Below are 15377 nucleotides of genomic sequence, written 5' to 3' on the forward strand. Positions count from 1 at the left end.
CACCCTGAAAAGGTTTGCAGTGGTGGATCTGAGAGAATCAGATGCTGAAGAAGGCAGAGTGCACATGACAGAGAGAAGGGAAAAAGAACTAGAAGACATAGGAAATCAGAGAATGGGAGATAACACTTCATATTCTGAAGTACTAATACTGTGGATAACATCACTAGAGGAACCAGAGATGTATTACAGGGTCAAATCTGATGGACACCTTTTCAAGTATGCATAGATAAGTAGGTCCTAATTAACAAAGTCCAAGAAAGTGAGCAGAGGCAGGCGGCTGCTGAGTGAAAGCAGTGAACAAGTTAGTCTTATAAAATTCCTTGCAACAATACAATGAAAAGCTGCTGAATACTTATGAAACCAATAATGAGTTAAGTAGATGGCGTTCTCACATGGCCGAAAAGCCATTGTAACTAAACTAAAAAGAAAATGGGAAAAAAAAAATAATTTTATCCCCTGAAGTAAATGAAGTGGTTAAATATGGAAAGACACTATGTAAAACAACTGGGGAAGGAAATGGATTAATCTAATACATACAAATTGGAACTTAAAGAGAGAAAAAGAAAATAGGAGAAAGAGAGAGACGAGAGCAGGAGAAAAAAAGAGGAATGAAAGGGTGGAAGGGAGGAACAGGAGGAAAAGAAAAAGCAAGAAAGAAAAAGAGAGCAAAGGAGGCAAGGAAGGAAGGAAGGAAGAAAGGAGAAAACAAGCAAGCAGAGTATGAGAGAAAAAAGAGTGAAATAATGAAAAAGAAAAGGGAAATAGGAGAAAAAAAAGTAAAACAGCACATCAAAGGAGAAGAATGGTTTTTAAAGGATTTTGAGAATAAAAACCTTAGCAACAATAAAAAGGTTAGCAACGATAATTGTCTGTTACTAAATGGACATCACAGCAATCATCACTTGTGCAGTTATCTTCTAGAAATATTTCTGTTCTCTAATTGGAAAGCAGGATTATGTACTTATTAGACAAATGTAGTGTTTTCCAGAGAAACTGCATTTACTGCAAGTTAACATTTTAAAAACAAGGGATTAAACCCTTAATTGGCACTACTAGGAACATAGAAGATCTATTAGTGTCCAGGGTTAATTTGCACAATATATTTTGCAACATCCAGAGGCATTTATTGTGAGGACTTTACATCATAAGGAACGTAAAAGTTAAGACACATCTGGAAAAATGCAGGCAATCAAACTGTGCTGACGCACAAGGTGACTCTAAGCAAACATTGCTGCCTGAATGGTTGCATGACACAGTTAAGAAACTTTGGTTAGAGAGGTAGAGCTTCATTTTCATGATTTTTGAGTAGAAGGAGAACCTTAGCTTGTGTTTTGTAGCAAGGTTTTTTTGTAGGTACATCGTGACCAGTCATAATAGATGCCCAAACAGGTGGTGGAAAAGCAATTACAATATTGCCAAAGCAAATACAAATTAAATGTTTGGAATTTTAATTTAAAATTTCTTTAAATCTGACTAGCCTGAATGGAAAATTTATTTGGTTTTGAAGAGAGTTATCGTTGCATTTTTTTTGCTCTAGATCCAATGTGTGTTCATACAGGCAGCTGAGTGGACTTCAGTGGTCATTGTATGTAAAGGCTTGTTGATCGATATTTTATCAACCCTTTTTCAGGACTGGGTAGCTATCTTTTGTTCTGGGGACTAAACAAGGCAATAACCATTGTAACGCTTCGATGTATGGATTTATGGCATTGTCATCAAAACATTTGCAGAATGATTACAGGAGAGCACATGAAATGGTTTGAGAACTATCTGTCAGAGAGGAGTTGTTGATGTGCTGCCACCTACAGAAACAGAAGTTTCTAATGGGGTTTCAGATGGAAAGACAGTTGGCCAAATACTCAACACTCTCATCAAGTATCTGAAATTATGTGTAATTAATAAAAGTTCACAGATGACATGAAGTTGGCAGTTGGTGGGAAACAGAAGATGAAATAGCTTTATCCAGAGATATAGCTTTCCTTGCAACATCCATTCAACAAAATGCGTTGTAAACTGCAATTTATAGAATATATATATATAATTACACATTTTCCTTTTCTGGGTTAAGGAAAGGTGGCCTGTCTACTTAGGCAAAGAGCAGTGATTAATATATTTCAGCAGGACAGATGACATGTCATGACTGTTTTCGTCCCTACATACTATCATCATTTGATTTTCAGTATGAATCAAGTAACGCCCTAGAAACAGTCTGCTTTGTCTTTGGCCCTTTTGTGTGCCATGCCTGAGGGTCCAGTTCCTGCCTTAGATAGGTAGATAGAATGAATTTACAATGCATTAGCTTACAATTAAAATTTATTATTACATCAAGATCTTCTAAGAGTCCATGCTTGACTAGAGAATATACGCATAATATCTACTGACGTAAATAGTGCCTGGTTTGTAAGCAGCAAGAAACAAAGCTACACACCTAAAAAGAATGAAAGTGTTTGATGTTACCTGTGACTTTAAATGAGTATCATGGAGGAAAGCATAAAATCACTGCAACATGGATAACAGTTACATAAAATCTGATTTATTATTACATTTATTTAAGGAGATGTAGTTGATGAGTGAAGAAAGAGGTATTTTCTTTCTGTAGCTGTTGTAGGAATGCAGCTTCCAGCTTTTCATGCAAACTTTTTTAGAAGACTTCTAAAACGTGAAGAAAGATTTTGAAAATAGAAAAAAATACTCCAGTAGCTGAAGAAATCGCTTAATAGAGGGGCAGAGGGAGAAGGAGAAGACACAATGAGACCATTACTGAAGTCTGACTTAATTGAATGGTCCGACTCAGTGATCCAAGAGATCTTTTCTGACCTGGTGATTCTATGAATTACAGTACCTGTACACCTTCAAGGAAAGAAATATTGCACACCATTTGGTCCTTGTTGTAATCTAGAAAGCTATGAAAAAACAGTATAGTTAAAAATTAAAACCAGAACACTTTAATTTTGATTTAAGGCCTAGAGAGTTTCAAGTGTCAGTGATTAACTATAGGTGAAAAGCACTGAGAAAGCAGCAAATTCTCAATATTTTTTTTTCATACTGACTCTGACAGTACTTGGCCACTGATTTACTTTGATATTTTTAACACATATTTGAGTTAGCAACTTTAATTTATTTTATGTCTAAATGGCTTATTTGTTTTAAACAGCAATTGTTAACATTTTCTCTGCTCTGAAATATAAAAATACTTTTCAGAAGAGCTTTAGCATTAGCATAGTAAGCTCTTAAACCTGTAGTGCTCCTGTGGTTCTTTTATGCAGAACGATGTATTACATATTTATTTAAATGTGCTTTTTTTTTTTCTCAAGCACAGCAGAATAATCTTCAGAATCGAAACCACATTCTGCTCCCTTTTGTGAAATATTTCTGTAATCCACTTAGTAAACAATATTTTACATTAGCTAATATAACACCTAAATTTAAATATAAAAGCTGTGGACTAAAATTATCCTCCCTGCATTTCAATTCTTGTAAGTGCAACTTTATAAACTATTTGATTCTCACTCTCTTTTTGGTTTAAGTTTAGCACTCACATACTGGAAGACTGATCAGGAGCCACAAGATTCTTTTGACAGTATACTATACTACCATCTTCTGGAAAGAGTTGAACATAGAGGTTTTAACTATTTAACTTCTAAACAGGTTTGAGGATGTTGTTTTGGTTTTTTTTTTTTCTGTGTTTTCTTCATCATTTGCAGACTATATGCTGGTACTTCCCAAAGTCAGTAGGAGATTTTTCTGAACAGGGCAAAAAAGGGGTATCAAGATTTTCCCTTTTGTGTTTAAGAAATCACTCCTTCAGGAGGGAGTTTTTCTTTCCTCCATTTAAATTGTACTTCAAATTATTATTCTTAACATTTTAAGGCTCTTTAACAATTTATTGCACAGCATGAAATCTTTACAGATTAAGAAAACTTTGCTATGGAGGACTCTTTTTTTAATCAGTTGAAATTCATAATTTAGCTCTCTTTACGTTGTCATTAACATCAGCCTAGAAAGCAAAATTTGTGCCACATCCAAAGTTGTAAAAATTTCCACTAAATATATCCAAGCTTGTCAGTTGAGTCATCACAGAGATAAGACTGTTTATGAAGGTCAGTCCTGGGAGCTGAGGGGCTAGATTTTAGTGTAGCAAGCCAAAAAGAGAAACAATTTTTTATCAAATAAACCAATGTAGTGGTTGCAACCGAAACCACAATATATTCATTTTGAAAGTAAAAGTCCTGATCTATATTAGAAAAAAAAGACATGAACCAACATATCCTTAATTTTAATGCTTTTCATAATTTACATTCTGTATACTGAAAATTTTAAAGGGCACTTGTTTTAGAAATTTTCTATAGTTTTGATTATTTGAAACAGGGTCCGTAAAATGCTGACAGACCTTTATGCTGACATTAGCCATCTTTTTAACTGTAATTTTGATTAGAAATTGGAAAAAGGCATGACACTTATAGATCTGCCTACTCTTACAATGCAGTTCATTTAATTATTTTTGAGATTTTTACTGAGGAATATTTATCCTGGAGGACAACAACAAAGGAGGTGTTGAAAGACCTGCACAGTAAACTCGAAAAAGAAAATCTTCCTTTTGAAACTACTGTGGAAACCCTATTAGTACACTCTAAGATGTCTGATGAAATTTGACAGTTTAACTTGCCTTAAGGGAGAGCAAAGCTTTAGAGACACAAGTACAGGTGTAGACTTATAAGAGACAAAGAAATAAATATTTTAAATTATGACTAGTGTCCTGGGGCCTTCTATGATATTTCTGCTTTCAGTATTCCTTGATTTCCTGTTTGAACTTGCAATGTGAAGGAGCTAGTAAGAAAGAGGCAAAGAAGAGTTTTTGTTAATCTATACTTTTAAATTTGAACATTTTGTAATTTCAAATTCAAAATATAATACTATTTACTGTGTATATAAGTATATGTACATAGGATATATACTCATTTTTTTTTCTAGCTTTGATGTATAAGGGATGAACTCATTATGTACAGACATTCTCTTTTGCCTGATATTTCAGTATACCACAAGGACAGGATGTCCAGAGACCTGGACAAGTTGGAGGAGTGGGCTTGTGTGTATCTCGTGAGGTTCAACAAGGCCAAGTGCAAGGTCCTACACCTGGGTCAAGGCAATCCGTGGTTTCAATACAGGATGAGAGGTGCCGTGATTGAGAGCAGCCCTGCAGAGAAGGACTTGGGGGTGCTGGTTGATGAGAAGCTCGACATGAGCCAGCAATGCACACTCACAACCCAGAAGGCCAACTGACCTGGGCTGCATGAAGAGAAGCAGTGAATGTTATGTGTTACTATTCTCTTATGTGGTTTAACTCTATAAATCATGGCATTGTCTCTGTTTGGCAGGACAGAATTTATCCCAGAAGACTTCAGGACAATATGTATTCTAGAACAGTCATCAGTCATTTTGGTCATCATACTTTTTCATTGATTTCTATCATGCTGAATCTAGTTGATCTGAAGATTTATTGCGTGATGTTTGGAATAATTGAACATGCAATAATTATGAACATAATCAAATAAAAATTCATTTTTGGAGTCACCTGAGCATCAGCAGAAAAAACTCTTTCACTGTAGACCCAGATGTAGTGGCATTTGTCCAAGACTCTTGGCTTAAACATTGTCTTGCAAAAACTTCAAGGGACTTTTCACTATCAGATCATGAGAACTGCTTAATGATCTAAGGTAAAATATTTGTTTCTAGAACATGCGTATATAAATGTTGTCTCATTTTTATGACGAATGTGAGAACTCTGAAAAGGAAAACCTTACTAGTAAATCTTTCATGTACCATATATTTTTTGTATTGCCAGAAAGACGACAGTGCATTGGTTTGAATCTCGCTTTACTATGCCATTCATCTGTGGTATCTTGCATTATTAAATGTAACGGCAGTCCTGGGTTTGATATACCTGTATGTCTTGGCATGTTTTTTGTTTGGTTTTTTTTTCCCAAGAAATAACAATTTACGTGACTTTTGTTCATGATGTATTTCTGTTCGGACAATTATGGGCAAGATAGAAAGCAGAAATCAGGAAGTTTGAAAACTGAGATCCTACTTCAGGTGCTAATGAAATAGTAACATGCATATCTTTCTTTGTAAACACAAGGTTAAGGCTTCATTTTTCTTTGTTCATCCTAAAAAGAAATGCTAAGTGTTTTGTGAGTGGGCTCATGTTTAAAAACAAAATAATAAGACAGGATTGGGTAAGTAATTGGTATATGCAGCGGTCTACCTGTGATTCTCACCTATTATTCAGGAATATTTCAAATCTGTGAGGAAAATCATATCTCAGTTCTTGCTTTTGGGGTCTGAAATACCATATTCTGTCCATTAGAAAAATGTGTGTAAATGAAAGTCAGTTAAGATTGTATATTATGTATCAAGCTACTTACTGTACTCTAGGTATAGTAAGAGATGTTACACTGATCTTATCTGATCTTATTACAAGACGAAAAATGGATCTTGTTTTCCAAGATGACTTGCATAGAGGACATAATTTTTCTGTTACAAAAGATCAATATTCAACAGAATTATTGTGCTACCCAGAAGCACAAAATACACAGCCATTTGTAAATTAGTATTTAGAGATAACCGGGGATGTATTACATGCCTTTTGTAGATGAAAGTAAAGCAGTAGCTCATGGATTATTTTCAAGGCAAAAGTGCTTAAAAGTGTAGAAAAATGAATGACTGAGACCAACAGGGATGGAAAATAATTATTTTCAATTCATGATACAGGGACAGTGAAGAGCCAGAAGTCCATGAGAAGACAGTCTGAAATAAAAATGAGAAACTCTACTTCACTTTGCAGTTAAAAACTATATCATACAGTATAAACAGCTCTGTTATACAAAGCATATAGCATGGTCTTCCTCATGACACATCAGCTAAAAAGACTAAATATGCACATTATGATGCAAAAATTCCCGTGGTGTATTAGCCCAAAGCATCATCTACACAAATATATGTGTGTGATTCGTGTCAACATTCCCCTTGCCTTGAAAAAGCACACAGTTCAGCCTGGATTGCTTTAGTACCAGTGGGGGATGTATTTATTAAAGCTTCTGTATAGCTTAGTGTTTGGGGTGTTGGTTTGAGAGATCTGTGTGTCGGCCAGGCTTTAGAATGACAGTTCACCCGTGCTTCAGCTGGCTGTGAATAAAATAGGAACAATATCATAGTCCCTAGTTGCAGGGCTACTGCAAGGTTAAATGCATTCAAGTTTGCTTCCTAAGGCACTGCAATTATAAAGGCTGCAAGAGACCTTGCAACAAACAGGCACAGGAGAAAAGGCAAAAGAAAGACAAAGACTGCTTTTAATTTGTTTTCAAGTGTTTGTATCATATTGCTATATAACAAGTTGAGATTTGGTTTCTTTGCTAGAAGTGTTGCGTATTTAGCATCACTTTTTCTAAAAATTGCCACTCTGGAGTGAGAGGGTCCAGAACAGAGGTGTTCAATAATAACAATAGCTGTGTAAAAAATCAGCAGAGAAATTCAGTATCTTCTAACCTTTAAACAGAATTAGCACTGGAAGATAAAAAAAAATATGCTAGAACTGTTTGGAAGCAGAGAATCCTGGCCCAGTAAAATTTGTAACTGTGTTATGACAAAGTTCCTTGTGAACTTGTGCAGGCATCCTAATGAAAATGAAGTGATACTTTTTGACTTTATTTCTTCAATTATAACTGAAAATGAAACATTTTAAAATACTTACATTTATGAAAAATCATAATTGTTTTTTCTTCTTCAGTTATTTGAGAAAAAACTGGACTTCAGAACTACTATAATTTTACATTTAGGTGCAATAATAATAGATGTTATTAAGAATAGCTCCTCTTTTAATGAAGCATCATAACAATAAAGGCTCAAGATCTGTTAAATCGTGTTCTGGATGCATTTTGTTCATTTACTGGGCAGTCAGCTCTCCGCATGTTGTGCAAAAAATCTCATGAAAAATATTTGGTTTCAGTGTGGCCACCAGATGACGCCAGCGAACGAGGAATAAATTTTTATTTTCGTTCTCAAGAACGGCCAGGAACCAGCTGCCAGCACTGGGCACATTTGATGCTTTTTTTGCAGTGTGTAGGTTCCGTCTGTGAAGGGAACAGTGACATTCAAATACAGACACTTTGAAATTCAAAAGCACGCACATAAAAATGATCAGTATCATCCTGTGTTTTGTTCAATTGCCTGCTCTCCTTTGTATTTTTGCATTTGCAAGTATGAACTTTGTTTTAGTAAATTTATTTTGCATTTGCAGCATAATTACAAAAAATTCATTTGGAAATGTTAACAGAGTTTACATTTGAAATTCGTTTACTTCAGCTCTAAATAGCATAAATAAAAACTGAAATGAATATTAGTTTCTAGTGCTATGAAAATTTCAGCAATTATATATTTTTTTTAATTTTAATAGCAGTTATACACTCTTTAACATTTAAACTATTGTAATGTAGATATTGGACTATCAAACATGTTGATCACCAAAGGATATTGAATACTGAATAAATCTAGCACTAAAAATATGCCACTCTTCACTTCTTTTCAGCCTGAAAATAAACTATGTAAATAAAACTCGTATATAAGCTCTCTGTAATGTATTACAACACCAGTATAATTGGAACACACTTGAATGCTTTGTAACAGGCTTTGAATGTTATTTTCAGCTTAAATAATATATTGGAGTTAATATTATAAGCTATTGATACAAGAATAGTATTTTGGCTTCTCAAAATGCTTCACAAAATGCCCAAAGTAGATCAACAGCCACACCGACTGTATGGTCTGCATTATTGTGTCTCGATTTCCTTAATTAAACAAACAGATGCTTGATTGATTATTCTGTGTTCACATTTGACACACTCTTCAGTGACCATTGGAACGTGATTTTCATTTTTTTCCATTTGCTTACACTGAGCAACTGCAGGTTGTGACTCCCTAAATGTGGGTTAGTTTTTACAGGAAACAATTGGCCTTAGGATAAAACTACACAAGGTTCTTGCTGGTTGTTTTCCACTGAAGCTTTTTCTAACAGGATATTGAATTTTCTTTGGAAAGACATTTTCTTTTGGAATGTGTCTGCTTTCTGCAGACAATTTTTATCTTTTTTTTTTGTTGGAAGGAGAGAACACTTGACAGAAGAAAAGCTTATGGCTGAAAACAAAACAAACCAGTAAGTTTGGAAATGCCCTCCAGCACCTTACATGATACCACCAAGTCAGACTGCTCCCCATTGCCACCCCACAGTCATCCCTTGGTGTACCCCAACAGTCAGGATGACAGTGCCATGCAGGATGGGGAGGCATTGGGCTCTAAAGTCAGAAAAAGGGGCAAACTTTGAATTTTATAAACCCCTAAGGATGTTCTCAAGCAAATTTTTCAGGATTCAACTGAGGTTTGTAATGAATAATACCCTACTTACACATAACAATTCAAATGCAGAGATGAGGCTGGGATGTCATACTGCAGGTGTAGCAGGACGAAGCCTCATGAGGGGAACTGAGATCAGTCACAGCCTGGGAGAGCAGGGCAGGGCTGTGAAGACAAGGATGTGACAAGACCCAGCTGGGATGGAAGGTCCATGAGCAGGGGTCCAGAGGAGTAGGATGAGTGTCCAGAGACAGGAAGGGTTGTGACACACATGCAGGATAACTGAAGCTGACAACAAGCACAAGCATTACAGCACCAAAAAAAATACTCAAGAACAACCAATCAGCAAGTTGTAGACTATGCTGATCAGCTGCATCCTGCATAGCAGTTGCGTGGAAGAAGTGTAACTCCTTTGTTTCGAGATGTGCAGCGTTAGCCATGAGTGGCAGGTCCTCAGTTATCTTTTCCCACATGCTTGTTGTGGTCATTTATCTAACAGAGAAACATGCTGATGTGGGCTATAGAGATCCTTGCAAGGATCTTGAGATGATTGATGAGAAACTGTTCTGTAAATAAATCAGAGTTTGTCTATGAGTACAGCACCACAAGTAGAGATTTTTTTTTGAACCAAGAAAAAAATACAAATCAATAATATATGCAAGAATAGGCACAAAATGCACAAGCAGTGGGAACTTATGGGTCACACAGCTGAAAACAGGTGTGATATGCACACATCTGCATGTGCAAGAAAGATGTTTGTAGCCTTGTTTTCTGTGCTGTGGGTCTTTGGGTGGTGGCTGATGGAGGCTACAGAACTCAGTGTGGAATCACAGGTATGAAGATGCTGCTTGATGTGGGGGTCAGGGACTAAGACCTCAGAACATGAGTGAAATGGGGACTATAGGAGAGTAAGACAGAGCTTTTAGATGTTTGGACATGCAGGAATCCCTTCTGTGTCTGGCAAATGAAGCAGCCCTGACTTATGAAAAAGGGAGATTCTTTCTTCTCTTGCTGTTAGGCTCAAATGTATCTTATTCCTTGCCAAGAATTTTGCTTTTGGACTAGCTGTACCTACCTCTTGCACAAGACTCTCTTCTCTTTTGAGTCTCTGATGTTCTGAATTTACTCTAAGCCTTATTTCTAACATGTTTCCCTCCCTAAATCACAGTATTGTTGTTCACCTAAACCCATCCACATAATAGTTGTTAGTTCATAAATCCTTTCTCTAACCATCCTTTACAGCCAGTCTGTTTTATTTCTTGCATATATTGAAATCACTTCTATGATTTACAGCTAACAAATGCCATCTAGTGTTTGCTTTGTGCTTAAATTAGCATCTAATAAAAAACAGTAGCTCAGTGCTGGACAACATTTACAGCAATCATAAAAAGTCACTATGGATTGCATATTTAGAGGATACTCCTGTAATCTCCACTGCTTTTGTGGACTGAGAGGCAAATGCAGATTGACCTGGTTGTGTTCATGTGTGATATATTTTTAGCACTCATACTAGTTATGTAATTTTCAGTACAAATCAAGTTAGTGAAACCACATTCCATTTTCTCAATGAAAGATGTATGTCCACAGTGAAACTTTAATACACAGTTCAGACTATTTTTTAAACTCCTACAAACAAATATTGTCATTCATAGAAATTATTTCCATTTAATTAAAACAACAGTGAGTCTGACATTAAGTTAGTGCAAATACATGAAACGAAAACAGTTTTCCAGTGCAGAGTATTGCATAAGCCATGAACAGCTTTTATAAATGTTGGAGTTAATATGTGTAATAGCTACGAAAATAGTGGACTGTATAGATTACAGAGATTTATGAAGTCATATTCAGTACCAGGGAGAAGTGCTAGGAAAAAGTTATTATTTCTCAGGATACATCAATGATAGATAATGTAGAACTTGTAAAAGAAGTACATTTTTACTATGCACATGATTAGATTGTAGGATGCATTGGTGTAGGATTCTGACCACAAGCCTTTATAAATACCACAATAAACTTAAACAAATTCACCTGACATAGATCCATTCTGTGATGTATAGGTATATACACATCATGCCTAAGTGTACTGTCTTGTTCAGAATTTCCCACAGTGCTGGAAGTAGGCAGAGTTCACATTATGAAAACTTAGCCCCTGTTAGTCTCACTTTATGTATTTCTTTCCTTGAAAGAGAAGTTACTGACGATCATCTAGTAAAAGGCTCTGGGACTTTGCTTTAGACCCAGCTGTCCATTCTGATGGTCTTATCTGGCTCAGAAACATTTTAAGTGTTGGCTGATTTAATAGGTTTCCTAAATTAAGTGCATATACTCCTTTACCAGAAGGGACCAAGCAGCCAGAGTTGTAATGCAAAATATACACTGTAGATCCACTCATTCATTAAAATTCTGCCCTCTTTCACACTTCCCCTTTTGACTTTTATTTCTTTTTACTTTTTCATGTCTTTATCCATCTCCTTTCCAGCTTGACTAAACAGTGCTCTTCATACTGAGACAAGCACCTCATTTTTACTACTATAGTGCATGAGTAAGGTGATAAAACAAATTTACCTGTTACAACTTGGTGTGTAACAAATGAGAGTAGAAAGATAGTAAGTAGAATTAATCTGGGGTTTCCCCTGTGCAGCCAGTTTAATGAATCACTTTTCACATACCATGAAGAGCATCTGCTAGGTGAATGGGGGTGAAAGATGAAGCTCATGAGCTGGTTCACTGCAGTTCATGGTATGCTAATTCTAAAGAGAAACAGACCTGGAGAAGTCTCTTAGTCTCAATTTATCCTAAAATATCTTACATTCCTACACAATGAGGGTTATTTTTTTAACAAAACAAAACAAAACAAATTGATGAATGGGGAACAATTGTGGAACCATGTCACCTGTGATTTCAGTGAGGACACATTCACTCACCAGCATTGTTAACAATTGATGCATTGCCATAGACTTGAAACAAGCCACCAAATCCTGAACAGGTAGCAGCTGTCAGAGTACTTTGTCACCATCAACTTGATGCCAAGTTCAGCAGTTGTTCTGGTCCTGTGGGGATGACACTTGTGGTCTCAGGTTGGGAAGGAATGTCTTCAGGTTGTTTTAGTTTCTAGTGATCCATCACTAATGCAGGGGACTAACCCAGGGGGAGCAGTAATGGCAGCAATGATCTAATAGTTTTGTTTTGCTTTTGGGGAATACACAGGAAACTGAACTTTAGATTCCACAAACACAGTGCTTGCTGTTTAATTGTATACATTTAAACAACAACCTATTGTAGATTCAAAAAAAGTCTTAATAGAAGTAATTTATAGAAGAAACAGGAATTGCTTTGATATTATATATAAAAGAGAAAAAAAAAATCAGTATAAAAACCATAGATGATAACATTCCAGCTTAGATAGGCAAGGCTCTGATGTGATTTCTCTTACATCACAGAGTGGATCAAGAAACTCTCTGTTCAGTCATCTTCCTTGGCCTGCAGGTTTTGCCCCTTCTCAAAGAACATGTATGAAGGAAGACATAGATCTGGGCTGCCAAATTCTACCAAACCCCAGAATCCAGCAATCTAGACAATCTACTCTACCTCTTCTTAGATAAATTTAATGCAGTATGTTCTTTCCTGCTCGACAGATGACTTTGCTGAGTGCTAAAGTTCTAGAGGTTTGGCAGAGGGAAACAAATATGCGTTTGAAGTGTCAGCAACATCCACTGTTACTTAACAAGTTAAAGACCATGATCAGAAGAATAAGAGGGAGTTTAAAGCTTGTTCTAGCCTGGGGAGGTTTGAACTTTTAATGTCCTATATCCTTGCAAAGTTCCTGACCATGATGATGAGAGGCATGCACACTATTCCTTCTATTAGGGTTGGGATACATTTCTCTGTCAACTTCATGGGGAACTTGCTATGGTATTCCTAGTCTCTTGTCTTTCTCTCCCTCATGACAAAGCTTTTAAAGTACCTTGGCTCTTGGTGTCCAGGTCATGTCTCTGTTGTGGAACTGGGAAGCGGTGGTTCACAGCTGCACTGTCCTTTGCCCTTGCGGCAGTAAAGGAGAAGACAGAGATTGTGTTGGGACAGTCTACTTGACTCTGCTTTAGGACAGCACTGACTTACCTTCCCTGGGGAAATGAAAAATTAGAAAAAATCCCGTTGTCTAGATTTTGGGGTTTATGTATTGACTCTTTCCTATCACTTTATTTTTATTCATGAGGTTTTCCAAGGCACTGAGTGTTGCCTAGAGAAGAATGACTGATGCAATTCAACATTAAATATAATAAACAGTTCATGAGGTTAAAAGGATAACATAATAAACACATTTCACAAACTTGCACTTGCTCAACTGTTTACATTCAGATCTGTAGAAGAAACAAAATCTGATTAATGGAGCTACTCTGGTAGTTTTCATATTAACTGATCAAATCCTCTTCTCTAGACGTGAATGTCATAACATAACCTAAGTGTATATTTTACAAAGTTGTTGTAATTTTTATACAGGAATGAGGGTCACTAATGAGCTTCAATTCCATTTGGGCTGCATAAGTCTGGAAACATCCTTTCACAATACGTGCTCTATACTTATCCCTGTCTTGAGTGTGATTAAATTAGTAGAGCTAAAATAAAAGCCACAATGAAATAAAAAACCCAGCAGGAGCAAAAATATATCGGGTAACTAGGTTATATTTATAGTAACTGATTTTCCATATATTCTGAAGGACATACATGCTCTAAATCAAATAAGGGATTTCAGCAATATTGAAAATTAATCAGCTTTCGGAATTTGGTTCTCAAAGGACAAATGGAGAGTTAAAAGTTGAGCCACATCTGCTGATTTCATTGAAGTGTATATACTGTCATGATGTACTGTAACTAATGGAATAAGACATGATAAGTCAATGCATCTGGTGAAAAAACAAAAAATAATGTGATTCTCAACTTTATGTAAAAACACATTTTTTGAATGTGAAGTTTATAAAAGAGGTGCTGATCACTATTATGAAAATGAACAGTGACTTGAAATATTTCTGTGATTTGAGTATGAAAAATGGAATGGAGTCTTAAGGAATATTTCCTATGAATTTAGCTTTTTCTGACTCATTTCTCAGAGCAGGGAGTTAATAGTGGATAATTGGTAGATCTGAGGGGATAAACAATATTTTAAAAGCATTTCTATTCTGGTATAATGTCAATATAAAACCATAATTAAAAACATATCTGAAGGGAGAAGAGGGATTTGTAAAAAAACAGCAGATATCATTCATGCCTCCGCAAGCTCGTGATTGGGTAAATGTATTTCAGACATCAGTTCTCAAAATCCCTGTATAAATAGGAAGAGTATTAAATATAATATTTTATTTTAAGACTATGATTAGGCAAAGATACTTGTTTATAACACTCTATAATGGGTTTAGATACTCATATGAACTAACACTAATAAAAAGACAGCCTGTCTACTAGACACTTAAAGAAAATGTTAAAAAATACTGTGGAACAGGTGATGAAGGAGTCAGTATCTCAAGCCCATACAGACATATGAGATAGGCAATTAAAGCCCATAAACTCAGATAATAGATGCTTTAGAAGCTTTGAAGTTGAAGAATAAAGGAGAGACATAAGGCATAATGACATTTAAAACATTTTAACAGGACTATTTTTAAATTCAGTTGTAAAATAGTTGATGCCAAGAGAATACATTTGCTAAGCATGAACAGGATGATGCAAAACTTACCCTTCTCTAAAACTCCTTAAAACTCTTTCAACTGAGCTAGCAGGGCATGTTTTATTTTCTGTTATTAACCAGACAGAGTTTTCTTTCAGTAAGAATATACTGCTAAATCCTTCTAATATCTCAAAGAGGTGTTTACTGTAATTCTTATGATGGGCCAGTGGTACAGAATAGCATTGTGTATACTTGGGATTTAATATATAAAAATAGATTCATAAGTCATGACTGTGAGGGATCAATGATT

At 35.7% G+C, this 15377-nt stretch overlaps 1 protein-coding gene across 1 annotated transcript in view; it reads left to right on the top strand.

The window, feature by feature from the left end:
- The first annotated feature begins 11722 nt into the window (after window positions 1-11722).
- The window catches only part of SEMA3C (semaphorin 3C), a 398512-nt gene continuing 394857 nt past the window's right edge, over window positions 11723-15377 (top strand). The window contains exon 1 of the mRNA XM_069876987.1: window positions 11723-11726. The gene's annotated coding sequence lies outside the window, so the exon portion shown is untranslated. The remainder of the gene's footprint in view (window positions 11727-15377) is intronic.

This window comes from Phaenicophaeus curvirostris, chromosome 1, assembly GCF_032191515.1.
Source record: "Phaenicophaeus curvirostris isolate KB17595 chromosome 1, BPBGC_Pcur_1.0, whole genome shotgun sequence".
In the NCBI taxonomy this organism is placed as follows: domain Eukaryota; kingdom Metazoa; phylum Chordata; class Aves; order Cuculiformes; family Cuculidae; genus Phaenicophaeus; species Phaenicophaeus curvirostris.